This window comes from Salvelinus fontinalis, unplaced genomic scaffold, assembly GCF_029448725.1.
Source record: "Salvelinus fontinalis isolate EN_2023a unplaced genomic scaffold, ASM2944872v1 scaffold_0224, whole genome shotgun sequence".
In the NCBI taxonomy this organism is placed as follows: Eukaryota; Metazoa; Chordata; class Actinopteri; order Salmoniformes; family Salmonidae; genus Salvelinus; species Salvelinus fontinalis.
In genome coordinates this window covers 92,501-103,284 of record NW_026600433.1, presented here as the reverse complement: position 1 = coordinate 103,284, position 10,784 = coordinate 92,501, and positions in this window count along the sequence as shown.

Here is a 10,784-nt window from a genome sequence, read left to right as displayed (position 1 = left end):
ATAAATGCACCGTCTGCAATGTTAACTTTTTGTTCAGTGGTCATTCATACAAAACACCTGCTGGATCCAACTGTGAAACTCTGCAGTGCGAAGTACGAAATAACATCTTTGGTATATGAAATGTTAAACAGTTGCTTCTCACTTTGTAATACGTTTGATTGTCGTCAACATTTTCTACATTTTCATAGTCAAACCAGAGATGAACAATTGATGTAAATCACCACCATCATCATCATCACCATCACTACCTTCTTCATGTTTAAAGTTCAATGAGGGGATGAAAAAATATTGATTCATGATGTTTTCAAATTGCTTACACACATTTCTTACACCTGTAAAATCGTCTCCGATATCCTCAAGGTTATAGGATGTAAGGTCTCAGGTAAGGGGTCAGGGTCAGGGTTAAAGGTGACTGTACTGTAGTCCACTCCAGCCAAACTAGAGGTTAGATTTAGAATGGGGTCAGGATTAACGGTTTAATGTACGGAACATTAGTGGTTCTATGAGCAAATACTGCCACCTGGTGGTCATTCAGCAGTACTGAAAACACACACGCACACACAAACACACACACACACACACACACACACACACACACACACACACACACACACACACACACACACACACACACACACTGTTGCTTCAACAACATCAGTAAAATAGTATGTATTAGAATGAATGCAGCCTAGTCTATTATTATTATATATTATTATATTATTATATATTATTATATTACAGCCAACTCAGAGAGTCTGTAGTAGATTAGCGAACTGGGTTTCCTTTCTCCTCTAACATTAGTAAAGTTGTATGTATTAGAATGAATGAAGAGAACTTTATATTTCAGTTGCAGCCTCGTCTATTATTATATTATTATATTACAGCCAACTCAGAGAGTCTGTAGTAGATTAGCCGACTGGGTTTCCTTTCTCGTCCTGGAAACTAATTGTAGAAATACAGCTGATAGAACTGCACAGCTACGCTGTTGATTAAATGATAAAACTGCACAGCTAATAAACAAAGTAGCTATACCGTTTTATCAACTAATCAACATCGTATTTATACAGTTTTATCAACTAATCAACAACGTACACTTCCGTTCAAAAGATTGGGGTCCCTTTGAAATGTCCTTGTTTTAAAAAAAAGAAAAGCAATTTTTTTCGTCCATAAAAAAAAAACATCGAATTGATCAGAAAGTGTAGACATTGTTAATGGAGTCGCCTCTCCACTGTTGACGTTGAGACTGGTGTTTTGCGGGTACTATTTAATGAAGCTGCCAGATGAGGACTTGTGAGTCGTCTGTTTTGAAAAAGTAGACACTCTAATGTACTTGTCCTCTTGCTCAGTTGTGCACCGGGGCCTCCCACTCCTCTTTCTATTCTGGTTAGAGCCAGTTTGCGCTGTTCTGTGAAGGGGAGTAGTACACAGCGATGCACGAGATCTTAAGTTTCTTGGCAATTTCTGGCATGGAATAGCCGTCATTTCTCAGAACAAGAATAGACTGACGAGTTTCAGAAGAGAAGGTCTTGTTTCTGGCCATTTTGAGCCTGTAATCAATTCCACAAATGCTGATGCTCCAGATACCCAACTCGTCTAAAAAAGGCCAAATGCATTGCTTCTTTAATCAGAACAACAGTTTTCAGCTGTGCTAACATAATTGCAAAAAGGGCTTTCTAATGATCAATTATCCTTTTAAAATGATAAACTTGGATTAGCTAACACAACGTGCCATTGGAACACAGGAGTGATGGTTGCTGATAATGGGCCTCTGTACGCCTATGTAGATATTCCATAAAAAATCTGCCGTTTCCAGCTTCAATGACGTTGAGACAATAGTCATTTACAACATTAACAATGTCTACACTCTATTTCTGAACAATTTGATGTTATTTTAATGGACAATTTTTTTTGCTTTTCTTTCAAAAACAAGGACATTTCTAGATTGACTCCGCCAATCTACCCGTGTGCCCCCCCCTCCACAAAGTCAACCTCCCACAAAGACAGGTGGGAAAAAGGGCTACCTAAGTATGGTTCTCAATCAGAGACAACGATAGACTGCTGTCCCTGATTGAGAACCATACCCGGCCAAAACATAGAAATACAAATAATAGAACGAAAGAACATAGAATACCCACCCCAAATCACACCCTGACCAAATAGAGACATACAAAGGAACTCTAAGGTCAGGGCGTGACATTGTGTTCACTTCAATTACTAGTACAGGACAGTATGTGTAGTTGTACTAGTAGCTTGGGGCTGTGAGAGTAGTTGTATCAGTAGTATAGGGCTGTGTGTGTAGTGGTATTAGTAGAATGGGGATGTATGTGTAGTTACTTGTATTAGTTGTATAGGGCTGTGTGTGTAGCTGTATAAGTAGTATGGGGCGGTTTGTGTAGTTGTATCAGTAGTATAGGGCTGTGTGTGTAGTTGTATTAGTAGTTTAGGGCTGTGTGTCTAGTTGTGTTATTAGTTTTGGGCTGTGTGTGTAGTTGTAGTAGTAGTATAGGGCTGTGTGTGTAGTTGTAGTAGTAGTATAGGGCTGTGTGTGTGTAGTTATATTAGTAGTATAGGGCTGTGTGTGTAGTTGTATAAGTAGTATGGGGCGGTATGTGTAGTTGTATCAGTAGTATAGGGCTGTGTGTGTAGTTGTATTAGTAGTATGGGGCTGTGGGTGTAGTTGTATTAGTAGTATAGGGCTGTGTGTAGTTGTATTAGTAGTAGAGGGCTGTGTGTGTAGTTGTATTAGTAGTATGGGGCTGTGTGTGTAGTTGTATTAGTAGTATAGGGCTGTGTGTGTAGTTGTTTTATTAGTAGAGGGCTGTGTGTGTAGTTGTATTAGTAGTAGGACTGTGTGTGTAGTTGTATTAGTAGTATAGGGCTGTGTGTGTAGTTGTATTAGTAGTATAGGGCTGTGTGTGTAGTTGTATTAGTAGTATAGGGCTGTGTGTGTAGTTGTTTTATTAGTAGAGGGCTGTGTGTAGTTGTATTAGTAGTATAGGGCTGTGTGTGTACTTGTATTAATAGTATAGGGCTGTGTGTAGTTGTATTAGTAGTATGGGGCTGTGTGTAGTTGTATTAGTAGTATAGGGCTGTGTGTGTAGTTGTATTAGTAGTAGGACTGTGTGTGTAGTTGTATTAGTAGTATAGGTCTGTCTAAGTATATTTATTAGTAGTATGGGGCTGTCTGTGTAGTTGTATTAGTAGTATATGGCTGTGTGTGTAGTTGTATTAGTAGTAGGGTTGTGTGTGTAGTTGTATTAGTAGTATAGGGTTGTGTGTGTAGTTGTATTAGTATAGGGCTGTATGTGTAGTTGTATTATTAGTAGTGTAATTGTGTCACCTTAACAAAAATGCTGTGCTTGTCCTCTCTAACTCTATCTAGGTTACGATGAGTAAACAATCCCAATTGTTTCAGAATGTTTGATGTGTTTTGTTGTTAGGTTTGTTGTTGTCAGGTCGTCGTCAAGGCTGGAACATCGGGTCTTGTGCTCCAAAGGAATGGAGACCACAGAACCAAAACAATGAGGTCCTTGATCCCATAGCAGTTAGATTTCCCTCTTCAGGCTTGACTTTGAAATGATTGAACATGTCTGGTGTAATATGACATTTGATTGCATTCAGTTCTTATGAACTGCAATACACTCACTGAACATCTGGGCCCTTATTCTCAAAGTGTCTCAGAGTAGAAGATCTGGGCCCTTATTCACAAAGAGTCTCAGAGTAGAAGATCTGGGCCCTTATTCACAAACAGTCTCAGAGTAGGTGATCTGGGCCCTTATTCACACAACAACATATTGGTTTAAGGTGATCATGCTGAATAACAGATGGGTTACAGGTGATCATGGTGGATAACGGATGGGTTACAGGTGATCATGCTGAATAACAGATGGGTTACAGGTGATCATGCTGAATAACAGATGGGTTACAGGTGATCATGGCGAATAACAGATGGGTTACATGTGATCTTGCTGAATAACAGATGGGTTACAGGTGATCATGGTGAATAACAGATGGGTTACATGTGATCTTGCTGAATAACAGATGGGTTACAGGTGAACATGGTGAATAACAGATGGGTTACAGGTGATCATGCTGAATAACAGATGGGTTACAGGTGATCATGCTGAATAACAGATGGGTTACAGGTGATCATAGTAAATAGCAGATGGGCGACAGGTGATCATGGTGAATAACAGATGGGTTACAGGTGATAATGCTGAATAACAGATGTGTTACAGGTGATCATGCTGAATAACAGATGGGTTACAGGTGATCATAGTGAATAGCAGATGGGCTACAGGTGATCATGGTGAATAACAGATGGGTTACAGGTGATCATGCTGGGTAACAGATGGGTTACAGGTGATCATGGTGAATAACAGATGGGTTACAGGTGATCATGGTGAATAACAGATGGGTTACAGGTGATCATGCTGAATAACAGATGGGTTACAGGTGATCATAGTGAATAGCAGATGGGCTACAGGTGATCATGGTGAATAACATATGGGTTTACAGGTGATCATGGTGAATAACAGATGGGTTACTGGTGATCATGCTGAATAACAGATCGGATATGGGCAACAGGTGATCATGGTGAATAACAGATGGGTTACAGGTGATAATGCTGAATAACAGATGGGTTACAGGTGATCATGCTGAATAACAAATGGGTTACAGGTGATCATAGTGAATATCAGATGGGCTACAGGTGATCATGGTGAATAACAGATGGGTTACAGGTGATCATGCTGGGTAACAGATGGGTTACAGGTGATCATGGTGAATAACAGATGGGTTACAGGTGATCATGGTGGATAACAGATGGGTTACAGGTGATCATGCTGAATAACAGATGGGTTACAGGTGATCATGCTGAATAACAGATGGGTTACAGGTGATCATGGCGAATAACAGATGGGTTACATGTGATCTTGCTGAATAACAGATGGGTTACAGGTGATCATGCTGAATAACAGATGGGTTACACGTGATCTTGCTGAATAACAGATGGGTTACAGGTGAACATGGTGAATAACAGATGGGTTACAGGTGATCATGCTGAATAACAGATGGGTTACAGGTGATCATGCTGAATAACAGATGGGTTACAGGTGATCATAGTAAATAGCAGATGGGCTACAGGTGATCATGATGAATAACAGATGGGTTACAGGTGATAATGCTGAATAACAGATGTGTTACAGGTGATCATGCTGAATAACAGATGGGTTACAGGTGATCATAGTGAATAGCAGATGGGCTACAGGTGATCATGGTGAATAACAGATGGGTTACAGGTGATCATGCTGGGTAACAGATGGGTTACAGGTGATCATGGTGAATAACAGATGGGTTACAGGTGATCATGATGAATAACAGATGGGTTACAGGTGATCATGCTGAATAACAGATGGGTTACAGGTGATCATAGTGAATAGCAGATGGGCTACAGGTGATCATGGTGAATAACATATGGGTTTACAGGTGATCATGGTGAATAACAGATGGGTTACAGGTGATCATGCTGAATAACAGATCGGATATGGGCAACAGGTGATCATGGTGAATAACAGATGGGTTACAGGTGATAAATCTGAATAACAGATGGGTTACAGGTGATCATGCTGAATAACAGATGGGTTACAGGTGATCATAGTGAATATCAGATGGGCTACAGGTGATCATGGTGAATAACAGATGGGTTACAGGTGATCATGCTGGTTAACAGATGGGTTACAGGTGATCATGGTGAATAACAGATGGGTTACAGGTGATCATGGTGAATAACAGATGGGTTACAGGTGATCATGGTGAATAACAGATGGGTTACAGGTGATCATGCTGAATAACAGATGGGTTACAGGTGATCATAGTGAATAGCAGATGGGCTACAGGTGATCATGGTGAATAACATATGGGTTACAGGTGATCATGGTGAATAACAGATGGGTTACAGGTGATCATGCTGAATAACAGATGTGTTACAGGTGATCATGCTGAATAACAGATGGGTTACAGGTGATCATGGTGAATAACAGACGGGTTACAGGTGATCATGGTGAATAACAGATGGGTTACAGGTGATCATGGTGAATAACAGATTGGTTACAGGTGATCATGCTGAATAACAGATGGGTTACAGGTGATCATGGTGAATAACAGATGGGTTACAGGTGATCATGGTGAATAACAGATTGGTTACAGGTGATCATGCTGAATAACAGATGGGTTACAGGTGATCATGGTGAATAACAGATGGGTTACAGGTGATCATGGTGGATAACAGATGGGTTACAGGTGTTCATGCTGAATAACAGATGGGTTACAGGTGATCATGCTGAATAACAGATGGGTTACAGGTGATCATGCTGAATAACAGATGGGTTACAGGTGATCATGCTGAATAACAGATGGGTTACAGGTGATCATGGTGGATAACTGATGGGTTACAGGTGATCATGCTGAATAACAGATGGGTTACAGGTGATCATGCTGAATAACAGATGGGTTACAGGTGATCATAGTGAATAGCAGATGGGCTACAGGTATTCATGGTAAATAACATATGGGTTTACAGGTGATCATGGTGAATAACAGATGGGTTACAGGTGATCATGGTGAATAACAGATCGGATATGGGCAACAGGTGATCATGGTGAATAACAGATGGGTTACAGGTGATAATGCTGAATAACAGATGGGTTACAGGTGATCATGCTGAATAACAGATGGGTTACAGGTGATCATGGTGAATAACAGATGGGTTACAGGTGATCATGGTGAATAACAGATTGGTTACAGGTGATCATGCTGAATAACAGATGGGTTACAGGTGATCATGGTGAATAACAGATGGGTTACAGGTGATCATGCTGAATAACAAATGGGTTACAGGTGATCATGCTGAATAACAGATGGGTTACAGGTGATCATGCTGAATAACAGATGGGTTACAGGTGATCATGCTGAATAACAGATGGGTTACAGGTGATCATGGTGAATAACAGACGGGTTACAGGTGATCATGGTGAATAACAGATGGGTTACAGGTGATCATGCTGAATAACAGATCGGATATGGGCAACAGGTGATCATGCTGAATAACAGATGGGTTACAGGTGATCATGCTGAATAACAGATGGGTTACAGGTGATCATGCTGAATAACATATGGGTTACAGGTGATCATGCTGAATAACAGATGGTTACAGGTGATCATGGTGGATAACAGATGGGTTACAGGTGATCATGCTGAATAACAGATGGGTTACAGGTGATCATGCTGAATAACAGATGGGTTACAGGTGATCATGGTGGATAACAGATGGGTTACAGGTGATCATGCTGAATAACAGATGGGTTACAGGTGATCATGCTGAATAACAGATGGGTTACAGGTGATCATGGCGAATAACAGATGGGTTACATGTGATCATGCTGAATAACAGATGGGTTACAGGTGATCATGGTGAATAACAGATGGGTTACATGTGATCTTGCTGAATAACAGATGGGTTACAGGTGATCATGGTGAATAACAGATGGGTTACAGGTGATCATGCTGAATAACAGATGGGTTACAGGTGATCATGCTGAATAACAGATGGGTTACAGGTGATCATAGTAAATAGCAGATGGGCTACAGGTGATCATGGTGAATAACAGATGGGTTACAGGTGATAATGCTGAATAACAGATGTGTTACAGGTGATCATGCTGAATAACAGATGGGTTACAGGTGATCATAGTGAATAGCAGATGGGCTACAGTTGATCATGGTGAATAACAGATGGGTTACAGGTGATCATGCTGGGTAACAGATGGGTTACAGGTGATCATGGTGAATAAGAGATGGGTTACAGGTGATCATGGTGAATAACATTTGGGTTTACAGGTGATCATGGTGAATAACATATGGGTTACAGGTGATCATGCTGAATAACAGATCGGATATGGGCAACAGGTGATCATGGTGAATAACAGATGGGTTACAGGTGATAATGCTGAATAACAGATGGGTTACAGGTGATCATGCTGAATAACAGATGGGTTACAGGTGATCATGCTGAATAACAGATGGGTTACAGGTGATCATAGTGAATATCAGATGGGCTACAGGTGATCATGGTGAATAACAGATGGGTTACAGGTGATCATGCTGAGTAACAGATGGGTCACAGGTGATCATGGTGAATAACAGATGGGTTACAGGTGATCATGGTGAATAACAGATGGGTTACAGGTGATCATGCTGAATAACAGATGGGTTACAGGTGATCATAGTGAATAGCAGATGGGCTACAGGTGATCATGGTGAATAACATATGGGTTACAGGTGATCATGGTGAATAACAGATGGTTTACAGATGATCATGCTGAATAACAGATCGGATATGGGCAACAGGTGATCATGCTGAATAACAGATGGGTTACAGGTGATCATGGTGAATAACAGATTGGTTACAGGTGATCATGCTGAATAACAGATGGGTTACAGGTGATCATGGTGAATAACAGATGGGTTACAGGTGATCATGGTGAATAACAGATTGGTTACAGGTGATCATGCTGAATAACAGATGGGTTACAGGTGATCATGGTGAATAACAGATGGGTTACAGGTGATCATGGTGAATAACAGATTGGTTACAGGTGATCATGCTGAATAACAGATGGGTTACAGGTGATCATGCTGAATAACAGATGGGTTACAGGTGATCATGCTGAATAACAGATGGGTTACAGGTGATCATGCTGAATAACAGACGGGTTACAGGTGATCATGGTGAACAACAGATGGGTTACAGGTGATCATGGTGAATAACAGATCGGATATGGGCAACAGGTGATCATGCTGAATAACAGATGGGTTACAGGTGATCATGGTGAATAACAGATTGGTTACAGGTGATCATAGTAAATAGCAGATGGGCTACAGGTGATCATGGTGAATAACAGATGGGTTACAGGTGATCATGCTGAATAACAGATCGGATATGGGCAACAGGTGATCATGGTGAATAACAGATGGGTTACAGGTGATAATGCTGAATAACAGATGGGTTACAGGTGATCATGCTGAATAACAGATGGGTAACAGGTGATCATGCTGAATAACAGATGGGTTACAGGTGATCATAGTGAATATCAGATGGGCTACAGGTGATCATGGTGAATAACAGATGGGTTACAGGTGATCATGCTGGGTTACAGATGGGTCACAGGTGATCATGGTGAATAACAGATGGGTTACAGGTGATCATGGTGAATAACAGATGGGTTACAGGTGATCATGCTGAATAACAGATGGGTTACAGGTGATCATAGTGAATAGCAGATGGGCTACAGGTGATCATGGTGAATAACATATGGGTTACAGGTGATCATGGTGAATAACAGATGGTTTACAGATGATCATGCTGAATAACAGATCGGATATGGGCAACAGGTGATCATGTTGAATAACAGATGGGTTACAGGTGATCATGGTGAATAACAGATTGGTTACAGGTGATCATGCTGAATAACAGATGGGTTACAGGTGATCATGGTGAATAACAGATGGGTTACAGGTGATCATGGTGAATAACAGATTGGTTACAGGTGATCATGCTGAATAACAGATGGGTTACAGGTGATCATGGTGAATAACAGATGGGTTACAGGTGATCATGGTGAATAACAGATGGGTTACAGGTGATCATGCTGAATAACAGATGGGTTACAGGTGATCATGCTGAATAACAGATGGGTTACAGGTGATCATGCTGAATAACAGATGGGTTACAGGTGATCATGGTGAATAACAGACGGGTTACAGGTGATCATGGTGAATAACAGATGGGTTACAGGTGATCATGCTGAATAACAGATCGGATATGGGCAACAGGTGATCATGCTGAATAACAGATGGGTTACAGGTGATCATGGTGAATAACAGATTGGTTACAGGTGATCATGCTGAATAACAGATGGGTTACAGGTGATTATGGTGAATAACAGATGGGTTACAGGTGATCATGGTGAATAACAGATGGGCTACAGGTGATCATGGTGAATAACAGATGGGTTACAGGTGATCATGCTGAATAACAGATGGGTTACAGGTGATCATGGTGAATAACAGATGGGTTACAGGTGATCATGCTGAATAACAGATGGGTTACAGGTGATCATGCTGAATAACAGATGGGTTACAGGTGATCATGGCGAATAACAGATGGGTTACAGGTGATCATGCTGAATAACATATGGGTTACAGGTGATCATGGTGAATAACAGATGGGTTACAGGTGATCATGCTGAATAAAATATGGGTTACAGGTGAAGGGTATATTTAAATATATTTATATTAAATATATTTGTGGGTTGTAACTTTTAAATTGAGTTAATGATATTATATTATTGTCAGAATCATTTTTATTAATTTCATTTTGAGGGGGGCATGCCAAACGTAGTCCATAAATGGAATAGTGGCTTATAACGTTTAAATTGAGTTAAAGCAGGGTTTTGGTGATGACTTTTCTGAACTTATTAGACCAAAGGTTTAAAGTAATACAGAAAGTGCTTGTATTTCAGTTGAGTTTCAGATATATTGATAAAATTATCAGGAAAGTTCTGGAGATATTTACCATTCAAAATTCACCAGAAACACAGAAGCTATTTCTTCACAAAGTTGCTTGTAAAAAGTCAAAACAGAAAGCAGTGACCTTGTACCTCCAGTCTGGCGTCAATCACTATCAACGGATTGGAATTTAACCCATAACATTCTGATTCAAGTCT